The sequence below is a fragment of the Motacilla alba genome, chromosome 1, assembly GCF_015832195.1.
Source record: "Motacilla alba alba isolate MOTALB_02 chromosome 1, Motacilla_alba_V1.0_pri, whole genome shotgun sequence".
Lineage (NCBI taxonomy): Eukaryota > Metazoa > Chordata > Aves > Passeriformes > Motacillidae > Motacilla > Motacilla alba.
Window position 1 is genome coordinate 15,822,733 of NC_052016.1, and position 15,326 is coordinate 15,838,058.

A 15,326-nucleotide genomic window follows, 5' to 3' on the forward strand; every position below is an offset into this window, starting at 1 on the left:
CAAGCCCTTATCAGAGTAAACACTCTCCTGATAAGTGCTGACATATAAACCTGTGTTAATAATGTTGCCCCATGTTGCCCATCCTCAAGCCTCAAATGAAATGTATCTTTTTTTTCCCTCCTCCCTCATGTTTTTGGAGGCTTATTTATTGGACAACTAGCTAAAAATAAACACATTAGGGAGATTGGCCACTAAGTGAAGTTGTATTTTATTCCCATAAAAACTCAGGCATCTAGTTCATGCCAAAATGCTGGTAAAGATAAATTCTTGTAGTTTTATGTTAAATGCTGGGACTAAAACTAGATTGCTTGTAATCAACAAATTAAAATAAAACTGTCTTATCTTCACTAGGTTTCTACCATAGGATTATTTAATGCAATATTTTTCTTCCTAACTTAGCAGTGGAACCATTTGTAAGGTGATGATAAGTGTGTGGTCTCATGTTTTTCTAGTTTAAAGAAGCTAGTTCAGCTGAAAAACATGCACATTTTTTCACTTATGCTCAAGGTAAAGCACAGGGGATTTGCTTGGGACCAGCCAGTCGATAGGTGGAACTGGACTAAAGTTGTGGTCAGAAGAAATAATCTGGGTGGGTTTGCTGTATTTTTCACCATGCTGGTAAGTATTCTAATTTAATTGGAAAGCATTAAATAATTGAGTTGTATTTTGCAGTACAGAGTATGTCAGCACAGTTGCAGATTATAACAGCCCCACTGTTTTGCTTGATAAATCGTTGTCTGCTAGGATCCAGAATAAACTGATTTAAAACCTGCCTCAGTCAAAAAGCATAACAACTTTGTGTCTGTGGATTTTAGTGCAGATGAAAGACTTATAAATCGGGTTTTTTTCTGATCTTCCAAGAAGTAATATATTCAAAAAATGCACAAAAATTGAATCCCATAATAAAAGCAAACTGATCTTTAAAAAAATTTAAACACCTACTCAGAACAGAAATATTTCTCTCCAGATTAGATGGTGTTATTTGCAATTCTTACTTGAGCTAGTTGCAAGAAAACTGTCCCTCATAGCAGTCCTTTCTTATTTATACAAAATCAGGAAGGAAATCATCATATTCCAGTATCATTGCAATAGGAATTTATATTACCTAGTTATAGATAGATATTTTCAGTACATTAGAATAGAGAAACACCTTCCCATGTGTTTGAATGATTATTTAAAATGCTATATAACTCCAAGGTTTGGAAGAAAATGCATATAGGTTTTTCTTTTCCATTTTCTCAGTCTCATTGCCTCCTCATTCTTTCATTTTAAAAATCAGTTTATTCATATAAGTTGCCAAAAGAATTTAAAGAAAGTTTGGATAAATTGTGCAGAGTTAATAGAATTTGTGTGCTTGTGTTTGTGTGCAAATTTCATGCTCCCTAAATGATTTATTGAAAAAATCAGGGCTGCTAATTCCCATGGAAGTTTCAGACAATAAGGACATGACATTTTGGTTGTTTTCTTAATTCATTCTGGTCATGGGACCACAGAGTCATTACAAAATATGATAACATCAATATGTTGTTTTGTTCAAGTAGCTCCATTTTGAAATACATATAAAAATTTCTAGGTACGTCAGCCAAAACTGAACACACTATAAAAGAAAATTCTGTTTACTGAATTCTCAATAAAATCTGAAATTGATAAAAAATATCCCCAGAGAGATAGTTTTTTTGTGCAATTTCTTGTCTCTAGGTGTTTCAACTTATTAAAAGTAATTATTCCAGATTTTCCTTCCTTCTGTAGATTTGTGCTCTAAAATATACACTGATACAGTATTTTTGGTTTAAATCATATTTCTTTTCAGAGGGTGAAAGAAAGAATCTGACTTTTTCATACTAAATATTACTATTTTTTCTCATCCTTTATTGAGGGTTCCTTTTTTTTTTTTTTAATGCCAAAGATTGGCACAGAATTTTCTCTGTACATTTCTAGATGCTCCTTAAGTCAGCCAATCTGTTATCTCCAGTTGACCAAGCCAGACATTTTTAATAGGAAATAAAAAACAAAATCAAAAAGCTGTTTAATATGCACATATTGGAATTTTAATTAAGCAAAATAATCAAAGGAGGGTCTGTAATATTGGCATTGTTGCAAAAAAATACTGTGGACATAATTTTTTCCGTTTGACATTAAAATTGCTGAAGTCAATGAAGATATTAGAAAATTGTTAAGCATTAACTATATTTTCCCTTCTAATTTAAAACTAATGTAAACTACATAATTTTCTTATTTTCAGTATGATAATCTTTGAGCAATCAACCCAAATTTTGGTTTTTACAGAAAACTTGTTGAAGATGGTATTTTCCCCACTGGTTCTGACCTATTGGAAAAGGCAAGATTTAAGAGATGGTTCAAAGATTTTCCTGCCCCATCCCACCTGTGTGAACTAAGGAAGGATTGGCTGGAATTGCTGCCAAGGATGTGTGGAACAGCCAGAATTCATCTCACCTGGGTTTGACTGAGGAGTCCAACCCACCCACCCCAGGTAGCACAGGGATTTACACTACTGTGATGTCACTGCTACAACAACCTCACCAGCAGAAACATCAAAATCAAGGTAAATTTATTTTAAATAGGATAAAATTCTGCAGTTTTGCACAAAAAAAATCCTCTGTTTTGGACCTTTTCTATTATTTTTCTTTATTAATCTTAACTACTGCAAGTCTGTGTTAACTACAGTAATAATTTTCTGATGAAGGACATAAAGTAGTGCAGGCACTCTGATAGCCCTGAGCCAGACTGAAAAGATTTAACCACCACTGAATTAGTATCCTGAAAAAAAGCAGTTCTGATTCCTAAAATGACAGGATGTCTCCGTAACATTGGTGTCTGGTATGACTTGCAATACTGTCTGTACGTTGCAATCCTGATTGCCAATCTGTGGTAACACAGAAACTGCTAACTGCATCCAGGTAGGGCAGTGTTGTTTAAATCCCCATTTCTCAGCCTCAGAGTGAACTTTAAACTCTGTGTGTCTTTTGCTTTTGTTTTCTTTTCTTTTCAAACTGTTTGAAACAATATGAGAACTGTGCAGCAGCTCAGTAGAGTGCTGTTCTATAGCACAAAGCTCAGCATGTGTCATATGTGCACAAGGGTTGTATGATGGCATATGGAAGTACTTGAAATTGCAGAACTTGATCAGACAGTTTCTGAGGGTTATGTGTTGTGGAAAGAGCCAAACCTTGTACAGTTTCATTGCTTTGTCCATTTAGCAGCTCCTAGGGTGAGGAATCTTGGATAGATGTTTGGATTTTTGTCAATAAGTAGATGAAATGGCAAAGCAAAGGGCATATATATAAAACTAACACATGGTGTGGGTGGTGATAGATTGAGGTCTGAGAGTAACTAGACATCAACTTCAGAACAGCTGTGGGTCAGCTTGTCCCTCTCAGTGTTCCTGCACCCTTTATTTCAAATGATTTTCTGTTGTCAACCCTCATGCTTTCTGCACCAGCAGCTCTCATGCTTTCTGCACCAGCTGCTAAAGCAACACAGATTTCCAAAGCCTACTGGCCCATGTGGAGGTGTAAAACTGTGTAAATCTCATTAGTGTTCTTGAAAAGCTTTTCTGTTTTAGTCAGCCTTCCTCTCCTCCTCACAATATGGTAAAGAATTAAGAATCATCTCTTCCTTTTTCAGTTGAATAGTTTGTGGCAGGGCCTTGTCTGAGAGGTGCAGTTTGGCTGTTACATATTTTCTATTGTGATGCAAGGAAATTTGACTTAATTTTGTTCAGCAGCTTATTCTTCCCAAACTCCAGCAAGTTGGATATTGAGGAGCTTGTCATCAGCTATTTTTCAGTCTAGCCAGATGTGAGGCTTCATGTGGAAGTTTGCAAGGTTGCAGGGAAATCCAGCAGGACAAGGGTAGGCAGTTTCATAGTTTGCCTTTTAGTTTATTTGCTTTGTATTATTGAAATATTCAGTCACAGAATAAAGCAAACTCTGACTGTCTAATTGAGCTTTGGATACACTATGCTTGTTTCTGTATCACTCCTCTCTTAAGTATGATATAAAGATAAATATTTAAGGAGATGCATTATCTTTTGTAAGGGAATGGTCTTTACTTTTCATCAGGATACACGCCATATAATTTGATCTCCAAATTATTGCAATAGTAGCTGCATCTGGAGTGTAATAACACTACATTCCATCTTACAGAACAGTTAGAAGTTTTGATCTAGGGAGTTCTAGAATTAACATTCAAATAAAGGCTCTATGGCATGGAAACATTTTATTGTGCTGTTAAGAAATTATTCTTTTCTCCCAAAAACATGGACACTTGGAAAAGCATCAGAGATTTTAGACTGCCCTAACAGTCAAACTTTCCACTTTTCAAACTTTGCCCAAACTTTCCACTAAATTTAACCTGATCACAAGCAATGATTTTATGGTGGCATTTTGTACTGTAATTAGTTGTAAAAGACCATTAGAAGATACTATGATTTTTTTCTGCTTTAAAAATAATTATTAGTGTGCCAGTGTTTCAAATGTGTTTGAGTTTTGAAGTTTTTTGCCATTTTTCAAGGCTTCAGTGATAGGAACTCTGTTGCCAGATTTCTGCTGAGAGGCCTAGACAAAAGGAAGATTTCAAAAGAGAAGTTCTGAAACAGCTAAGTCCTTGAGAGTTACAGCCCAGCTATTGGAAAGGCTTTTCTTAGTCATGCTATTTTTCAGACTTTTAAAGAGGATTAACCTTTGGTTATGAATGGGGTTCAGTAGGTGGAAAGAGGAGCAGAAACTTTGCATTGTAACACCTAAGGATGAATCAGAGTAATTTACCAAACTCAGGTAAGGGATTTTTCCCTCTACTCCTTGCAGACGAAAGATGGTTCCATGTGTCCTTTTCCCATCCTGATTTCAATCTTCAATTTCAACAGATTGCAGTCTTCTATTGGGGAAAAAATATAGACAAATTAGTATTTCTATCATCTGTATACCTTATAAATTTATGTATGTATATGTCATTGCTACATTTAATTGAAAAATTAAGGTAGCCATTATCTCCTGTTCTTTTGACTTTTCTAAGTAAAATGGAAAACTTCTGATTGTAATTAAAACTTTGAAATATATATCTTAAACTTTCCTTTTAAGTGAAAGTAAATCTGCAGGCAGAGCAAAGCTAAAAGGTTTCACAGATATTTTCTGCCATAATACAAGCAGAAAAAATCAACAGCATAAGTATTTTAATGCAGTTTTTACAGAACAATAGTTGGAAAGGCTAAAAAGCCTGATGACAGTGTATAATTATGGATGCTAATAGAATCAGGGATCTAAAGAGAAAAGAGATAACCAAGAGAACTCATAAATATCAGAAATGCATATCAGGCCTCCTTAGAACTCTTAGTAGAAATCAATAATGCTAAAAAAGAATATAAGTCACGATACTATTTTCTTGTGAAGCATTGACCCTCAAAGGCTCATTTTTCTATAAGTGAAATTTGGACAGACTGTAGTACATTATTTGAAGGAAATCATTGGTGAGACAGCATGGTTGCACACCTGAAGTACATAAGTAGGAGCATTTTAGCCTTTGCATATGTAATGGGGGCTTATATGAGGACAAAGAGAGACTTTAACCAAGGTCCATGATGACAGGGTGAAGAGCAATGATTTTAAGCTGAAAGAGAGTAGCCATAAATGGGACTTCAGGAAGAAATTCTTTAGCATAAGGATGATGAGATGTTGGCCCAGGTTGTACAGAGAAGTTGTAGATGTCCCACCATTTTGAGTTTTCAAGGCGAGGTTGGATGGGGCTTTGAGTAACCTGGTCTAATGGAAGGTGCCCCTGCCCCTGACAAGAGGGTTGGATTAAGTGAGCTTGGAAGGTACCTTCCAACCCAAACCATTCCATGATTTTAATTCATTTTGCAGAATTACTTCTGTGTAGGATGCGTGGTTCAATCAACATGGTTTAAAATCACACAGATGTTCATAGACCATGAGGAAAGAAGACTGGACTTTTCAGTGAATATCATTTCCCAGGACTGCTGTTTCTCCTTCTGACAAGATTCTATCTTGTCAACAGAATTTGTCCTTTTTCTCTATTGCTTAATAGATCCTGTGTTCTGAGCTCTGAACCTGCTCCCAGCATCCCATTTGGCCCAGCATTCGTGGTCGTCTGTCTCACCTCTAACTTTCTACCTGGGAAGATATTACATGGTTGAGGCTGAAGTTTGTGCATATTTGTGCTTCATTATTTCTCATACCTGACATAATACGAACCTCAGCTGAGGATTTTATGCAATGTATGTGCTGGTTTTTAATCAGGTTCACTCAAGTCAGACACGTGAAGGGTTTATTGCACTGCTGTTTAGATAAACATTTTCAATGTGTTATAAGCTGGGTGAAGACATCAGGCATTACTGTTGCTCAGACTCCCCGATACAAATAACCTCAATAGTGGGATGACAAAACAGACACAGTAAGAGAATTCTAAAGTGGAAGATATGAAGATGGAAAGTACTTTTGGTGACATTTCTACTACTCTTCAGTTTTGCAATTAGTTTGGTTGGTAATAGATTGTCATTCCCTTTACTTCTCTGGTAGGAGTCAGAGAGGCTTTTGTCTCCCTGGAATACAATTCCTTCCTTGGCCTTACACAGTTGTGCTTGACTGCCAGATTGATTGAACACTATATTGTCTTCTGAGTTTTCAGGGATGATCTTAACCAGTTTGTATTCTTCTGCCTAGAATTTTCCCCACGACTGTTTTGCCTTCCAATACTCCCCACACAAGTGATTTTTGGTACAAAGGTAAGATCATGCTACTCTCAGGAGTGCAAAACATAAACCAGCCAACAAATTTTTACTTCTTTATTCCAGGCTCCATAGTCCATTTAATCCCTGTATTTGTCTTACTTTAAGTGAGAACAATGCTTCCTTGCCAGATACAAAAGCAACAAAACCATGATCTAAGTTATTGCATCTAAAACAAAAAAATATGAGTTACTTTTTGTTCCCAGTTTCTTTCCGTGTCTATCCCAGATCTCCATTTACTAATTTTTCTATTTCTTTTTTCAATGAACTTTTTAAAGTAATTTTCTTCATATACTTGGTCCCCTTTGAGAGACAAATTCTTACTACCATCAGTTCTTAATATTGTAGATTGTGTTTGCCTTAATTTTTGTTTCTGCTTTTTAATTGTTTTCAATTAAGAAAAATGTGGATTAAATCTGTTTATTTAATCTTTTACTCAAAACTCAAAACCTTTAATTGCAATATTAATTCCCACTTGTATCCTGTAATTTCTCACAGTCTGCCACAGCAGTGCTTGGATAGGAACAAATGTTGCTATTAGGAAGCAGCAACTTGAATGTTTTCAGTGGGGGTTGGTAAAAGCATTTCCCAGCTGGGAATGAACCTTTGACTTAAGACTTAAAACTTAAATTAACCTAATTAAATCACTGAAGTTTAGACAAAGTATCTTGCTCTTTGGAGATGTCTCATGAGAAGAGATTTTTTTCCCCAGGAGATTCCCAGTACTTTCAGAAGTGTAACATATACATGTTTTTCATCTCTCAACTTGCTGCTGCACAAAAGGGCACTTCTGAAAGATAAGGGGGAACGGGGAAATGAGGCATGAAGAGTCCTGAGACAAAGTTGGCCTGAATTTTGCCTGAAAATATATGCTGATTTTCACACAATCATAATTTTTCTGGCAATTATCCGTGACTATAATGATACCATTTAAATGTTCAGCCACATGTTTAGTGGTTTTCTGTAGAGATTGCTAGTTATTTTTCTTCCTGGAAGAGCAGACTTGCCTCATTCTTCCTTGAATCCACAGGATTTGTTTTTCTCAGAGCAGAATTCAAGAAACATTTGTTAAATTTTTTAAGTTCCTATTGCCTTGCTCTTTTGGTAGTCATGATTATCACTATGTTTTATTATTCTGATAAATAAAATTAATTATGTTATTATAATTTGAAGTTCCTAGTAATAAAAGCACCAAACGCTTTTTGCTTGTGTTACCTTGGGTTTGATTTTTTTTTCTTCTAGGTAAAAGGTAAAAATTTTAAGTTTTATTCATGTTTCTATGAAAGGCTGTTTTCTATCATATATAGCTTATGTTGCAAATAATTCCATTGACATCAGCTGAAATTTTCATAAATGTCATCATCTTACACAACATGAGTTTTTCTTTAACTGATTTCGTAGGTAATCCTACTGCTGTCACTTATGGTCATGACTTAAGAGCTATTCAAAATAAATTGCTTTTTTAGTATTTAGTAGTATGATAATGGTGGTTATTAGAGTGTCAACAAACAATTGACCATTACATTCTGTCTCAATGTGTGCTCAGGTTGTTTCATAATAGGAAACTGTGGCTAGATTTCAGTGATTCTCTTGCCCAGCTCCTCTGAAAGAATGTATTGTCAGTTCTAACTGGTAAACTTATTAACTAACCTGGTAAACTAGTGCAGTTCTCCTAGCAGAGGAAACACCTTCAATTTGTAGCTTTTCTTAGAGCAACAATTTTTGTTTAATATTGCCTTTCAGATCTGGGATCTCTAACAGAAGTTTTAGATATTTTAATTATTTTCTAGGCATTAAGTCCAATAGCTAAAGCAGTATTTCCCTTTGCAGTATTGTTGAATTGGGCTTACCAAATTTGTATTCCAGCTTGAACAGAAAATATATCAGTATGATTTTAAATAATAGTATAAGAAATCCTCCCTGGCATTAGTTAATTAAGTGTCTGGTCTTGTCTTCTGTTGCAAATTCCTGCCGTATTTTTTCAGTCATAAACTTTAATCTGGTCTTGTTACACAATTCTTTGTCTACCATGAGCTTGCAAGCTGGCTCTGACACTGACTACATTACTCACAATTGCCATTTCTTTCCATTTCCAAATTCCTTCTTCTTTTAAATGAACAATAAAAGCTAATGCCTGACACTTACCTTTTACACCTGTGCAGTATGTTACCTAAAACTGTAAATGAAATCATCCCCTTCAATTTCTACTTTCTTCTTTTTTGCTTCCTTTTGGTCAGCTTTCTATCTCTTCACAAAACTTTCCTATTTTCCAAGTTCAGTTCTGTAGATATTGAACCACTAATGCATAACATTACAAATTATGCTCAAGGATGATATAAGTAACAGTCATGTCCATATATTTCATCTTTTCAACTAAAGCTGCAATAGCATGAGCAATTTCTAGTAATTGTGGGGTGAGGAATGGGAGCGGGATGTGGATGGACATGACTGTCATTTCTTGGAATTGTGTTACATATTTATGTCCTAATACAATACTCAATTATGCAGCCCCTTATGTCCAGCATAACTTAGGCCATTACACAAGTCTTTTCTGGTAAGACACATAGGAGATATCCTATTAAAGATGCCATTTACTCCATTAAGGGACTCAGGTTCTTAATGGCCTTATGAATCAATACTACTTGGGACATTTGGGTCACAGGATCTAGAACTATGAGCTTCATTGTTTTCAATACAAAGGATTAGATCTGAGTTCATTAAAAACAGCTGCTTCTAATGAAGGACTGGCTATAGAAACAAAAATTTGTTTCTCTCCCCACTGCAAGCTTATGCTGCTTGACTTTGTTTATCCAAAATAAAATATTCCATTAGAAGTATGACTTTAGTTCCTCCAATTACTTGAAATGTAATTAGAGGTCTTCCTTTAACAAATGGAAACCTTATTGTGTTTCCTGGGCCAGGCAGGCCTAGCAGAGAGAGAATGAAAAGACAAACCACATTTTCTGGCGAGCACATCTTGCAAAATATTGTTAATTGTTACATGAAATATTTTTTTTTATTATTTTCCAGGGGAACACATTCTTAGCACGCTTTGGACAATGCTCTTGGGCACATGGCTTGATTCTTGGGACCGTCTTGTGCTGGGCCAGGAGTTGGACTTTGGTGAACTGAGTGGGTCCCTTCCAACTCAAGGTATTCTATGATTTTAAGCTTTTCCTAGCAGCGACATTTCAGTGCCAATAGTGAACCTTTAAGAGGTTGACTGTCACATTTTTTGTGTTGTGCATTGGATTACAGTTGCACAGAGCTGAGCACTTGGTTCCAAGGCACTAAACCTGACATTTACCTGACTTCTTGGCTCTGTGGAAGTCCAAAACCTATTATGTAGTGTGTTTAAAATGGTGGGCTGTGTGTCAATTGCCAGCTAAAATTGGTGATATGTGCTTGGCTCTATCCTTTCTATAATCACCCCTTCTTTTTTTTCTATTTTTTTTTTAATTTGGAAGTTTTCTGTGATATCCAATTGTAGTCAATATTTCTGTGACTTCTCATTCATCTTGAATTTGTTTCTTCATGTTTAATTGATATTCACTTCAAATACATATTTGAGCTATCCCAAAATTTAAGGGAACAAAGTATCAAGGTAGGACAATCTACTGATTGGGAAGATTTTCAGCACATATAGTGGGAAAAGCAGCTGTTAGACCTATCATTTCAGTGGTCCAGCAATTTAGGCAAATATAAATGTATTTCAGTTTCTCTGAACTAAAGACTTTCAGGGAAGACCACATTCACCCAAGTTGAGAATTCATCAGGACAGTACAGTGACTAGAACATTTTATGGTGTGAAGGTTGAAATTCTGAGGAGAAAATAAGAGGTTTTTGCAATATACTTATCCCTGACAGGAAGTGCCTCTTCTCAGCAGTAGTTGTAGTTTGCATCACAGTTATACAGTTTTAATATTAATGTGCAAAGTAGGAAGTTATGTAAGATGTCAAATTTACATTTCTCTCCTGCTTTGAAACCTGCTTACCATTTCCCTTAGCATTATAACAGCATGCAGTTTTGCTCCTATTTGCTACTTTCAAAGCAAGATTTCCATCTATTGATCTCTTTCCCCGTATATCCACTGCCTTAAAAAAAGCAGGTAAAACCCGTCCCTCATAGAAAAAAAAATACAAAACTAAAATAAATATGAATACTGTGGAATCCTTTTATTTTCACTGTGGTTTGCGTTTCTCCTCCTTACAGATAATGTATGAAACCAGTGCTGGATTTCTTGTTGTCCAGCTATAAAATTGTTCATAACAGAGCAGTGCAAAATGTTCCATGAAACATGTGAGGGTATAGCCTACATCAGTCTCTCTGCCTGCAAGTGTTTTCTTTCATCTGATTAATCAAAATAAAGTTGCTTAAACTTTCTGGCTTCTCTGCAAGAAGCAAGATTTCTCATGCTTCTTTCTTTTACTTTCCTTTCATCAAATGTCTGCAATGCCATTCTGCAGTTTATACAGAAACACTGAATCTCATCAGTTAAGTTTATTATCCCAGCATGATTTGAAAGCACATATTACTCAGATGCCCATTTTTTAGTGTCTCAACTGCAGGGCATAAATAGAAAACGGGTCCTCTACTAGCTCCTGTTTCTGAAGGTTCAATAACAAGTTTTTATGGTAAATTAAGACTGATTGTTCACAGCAAATCTCTACAGTCTACTAGTAATTAGACGTGATTCACACAGATGCACAATCTCTGTACTTCAACAGTGAGGCTGACCTCATTTGCCTCATAGTCATTTTTACATATTTATAGCCTTATCAAGAATATTATGTATTTTTTTTTCCTCCAGTTACTGTTAACTAGATTTAGGAAAGTTTTGTTATATTTAGAAGTTGAGGAGCAAGCAAGATAATATCCAGCAATTAAGTAAAACAAAAACAAAACACCAAAAACCAACACATAAACAATAGAAAGGTAAATGCCAGAGGTACCACTTCAATAGTATTTCCTCAATAAGTTTATTCTAAAGCACAGGAACACCCAGGCATAATGGTGATTATAGCCTTAATGGGCTGGTTTGATTGCCTATTTGAGAAAGCTCCCTGTTTTACATTAAATTCTCGAAAACTATTTAAATATTGATTGAAATCTCTCAAATGGGTGCATAGTAATCCCATTCTTTATTGCCTTCATTGGTTTCTAATGACACATTGTTTACAAAATCAAAAAGAGCTCTATTTATTTTTAGTTTTAGCTCTATTTATTCCTTATATCTCTCTGCTAAATATGCACTCTTTGCTTGACTCTTTTTTGTTTCTGTCTCATGTTGCAAGTCAGTGTTTTAAGGATCGGGATTTAAAAGGAAATAATATCCCATTGAAATTTCATCGCCTCAGAACATATGTTCAGATATTTCTAACAGCTTTCAAACTAAAGAAGAAAATGTTCTTAAAGGAGGCACATGTCTTCAAAGTGATCATCCTGAAACTACAACTTGCCTCTGTTTTAGAGTAGGATGTTTATTTTATGTGCTTGTGGTCTCTTTGTTACCCATTTTGACCCCTGAAATGGTAATATACGAATCATTTACTATTGTATTTTTAGCTGTTACTACACCCACAAGACTTTTTATTATCAGCAAGAGTGAAGGTATTAAAGAGATTTGTGGGCCTCAGAAGGCTCAAAGCACAGTAGGGATGAAATTACAAAATTATATTGTTATAAAATATATTTCTAAAACTGTGTACAAAGGCCTGGTGTTAATGAAAGTAATTGATAGCAAATACTGATTTCTTTTTACATCACCAACAAAGCATTTTTTCTGACTAATAATGAGTCTCTTTTTAGTAACAATAGGAAAAAAATGAGTCTCATGAATCATTTATGTGGCCTCATTCATTCCTATTATTACTTCTGCCATCAAATATTTTGTGAATTCAGCCCCTTTTTCTCTCTGTCTTTACATCTTATGTAATGGCCTTTCTTGTGCTTTTCAGAAGGAAAATTGAACTTTCTTTTCCTCTAATGTACAGAAAAGTACCAGATCTTCCATTCTGATTCTGAATAAATGTTCCTGTTGCTGAAGCTTTTAGCTGTAGGAAGCCATAAAAGATGAATAATTGCTAAAGGAAAAACAAGATAGGGGAAGTAAAACCCAATGTGCAGAAGGAATCAATTTTCAAAAGGTCAACATCTTCAGCACAGGATTTGCCTAAATTGGACAATTCCACAATATTTTAGCAGTCAGTTATTCCCCAATACTGCAAATACTAAGAAAGTGCATTGAAAGTAGCATGCCCATGTAGAAAGTTTAATTCCAAATAATATTTGGTAATGCTTAAAGCAGGACAATGAGAGTCAATAGATTTTGATTATTTTATACTTTTAGATCTTTCAACAAAATTTCTTCTTCTACTCTAATTTTGTCAATATGCCCCGCGCCTTCACTAATTTCTAACTCAATGTGGAATTGCTGTTCTCACATTAAGGTTTTATTTCTGGTTTATATTTTCTTGGTGCCTTGTAAATCTTTATTTTACATATTTAGTTCTTGAAAATTTGTGTGCTCATAATCTAGACTCAGCTGAGGTTGTTTGTTTTCTTAATGGATAAATACAGTAGAGAATATTAGGGAGCTAGAAAATAGGCTTTTTTTTCAAATGAGCCATGCTGAGCTCAGTCTACTACCCCGGAGTCCCAAAATGGGACACATTACAAAGATAATCTCTGTGTAAATAATAATGCTAAAATTAAGATTGATTTAGTTTTAGTTTAGTTTTGATGAGGTTACACTATGACAATTGCAACTTATATATTTTTTTTAATGCACATAAATTTAATTTGGAGAAAATTGGTTGTTCATTGAAAAATATAATCTCTCTATGCCTCAACTTCTCCTTTTAGAGAATTTTAACTAAATTTATTTATGAATTTTTTTTATCCTTCTTCTAGTTTTGAAGGTTTTTATATGATGGCATTGCATTCCTATCAATTGACATTCTCACAGTTAAATTTTTACATAAAGTTTGTAGCTGCAAAAACTAGATTCTGCCTCTTCTCATAAATAAAATGTGTCATCTTTCAAAAGAAATTAACTCCAGTGTTTATCTTTATCATCATTTTCACTTAAATAGCTATTTAAAACATTAAGAATTATTGTTCTTTTCCTAATATAAGAAGACTGATAATAACCAGAACCATTGTGCTTTTGTGTGCACAATATGACAACAAAGTTGGAAGTTATCTACTCTAAGCAGAGCCACACAGTATCCTAAGATGCAGCCTAAGATAAAGCAAACTCTTTACCTCACAGTGTTTCACTGATGATTTTTCTTGGAAACTATCATAAAATATGCACTTTTAATCTGTGATCTATTACTGAAGTGTTTTCCTAGTGGACTTAAATGAAGGAATTAACACATCTAGTAAATTACTTTTTTTTCTCCCTACATTATGTACATTATGTTGTAAATCTCATGTTTCATAGCGTAAGTATGACCTGAAATGAGCAAAAAAAAATCAATGTGGATAAATGAAGGAAAATTATGTAAGTCTGAAAACTGCTGAAGCTATTCAATCACTATTTTTTTTCCTTCTCTTCTAAAGAGAACCTCCTCTAGTAATTTAAACTATAATTATATCTAACATGGAAAACTTTAAAAATAGTTAATACACCTATTTACATTGAAGGAAAAAATACCAGCATACAGAAAAATCAAATCTGTACATAGTCTCATAATTTTTCAGTTCCTTCTGGGTTTTTTGGGGTTTTTTTTTTTTATTATTATTCTTTCTTGGTCAGGTTTTTTTTTTTTTTTTTTTTTGCAGGCTGGAGACAAAGTGTTAAGTTACTGGACTTCCATGCTCTGGAAAGCTGCCTTGCATCTCTATTTTAAAGCATGATTCCTGTTTCCAAGTAAGCAAGAAAGAGAGAAAGAGGTGACCTTTGCAGCTGCCATTTTGAAAAAAACCTCTTCAAAGGTTGTTAGGAGAGAAGCCAGAAACCTGGGACGGCAAAACAGAAGAAAATGAAAACCCTTTGTGCTGCAGGGAGAGATGTTTTGCCAAAAGATGGTGGCAACACATCCTCTACGGGATTTGTGTGGCTCTCTGGGCACAAGGAGCAGCAGGAGGTCATGCTGAGATTGCTTGTGATGACTCACTGCAGACAAGAAGAATGATTCCAAGGCAACAGATTCCAGCATTTTAATCTTCCCACCAGTCTCCCAGAGACTCTTGTTGCCTTCAGCACTGCGTGGAAACACAGGTTTCTCTGGGATTCTGATTTCCTTTTCCAAAACAGGCCCTCCCAGCAACGCAGCAGTGAGATGTTAAGAATTTAGAGAAGAAGATGTAAATTGCTTGGAAGAGATCTGCAAGAGACATGAAATGACTGCAGCTGCAAGAGACAAAATGTCCCTGGATTTATGGGACACCCTTGAGAGGCTGCAGCATTCCACACATGGCCTCAGATCAATATTCTAAGACAGGGAAACCAGCCCAGGACTGGGTAGTAAAATTCAGGGCTCTGGGAAAGGAAAACACTTCTTCAGACAGGTATTCTCAAACTGCCAGCACTTAAAATAGCAATCCTATAAACCT

General features: G+C 35.2%; 1 long non-coding RNA gene across 1 annotated transcript; it reads left to right on the plus strand.

The window, feature by feature from the left end:
- The first annotated feature begins 485 nt into the window (after positions 1-485).
- Positions 486-15,124, plus strand: LOC119707429. The gene is made up of 4 exons (XR_005258766.1): positions 486-618; positions 2,287-2,563; positions 9,794-9,916; positions 14,553-15,124. It is a non-coding gene; the product is annotated as an uncharacterized LOC119707429 (long non-coding RNA).
- Positions 15,125-15,326: the final 202 nt, after the last annotated feature.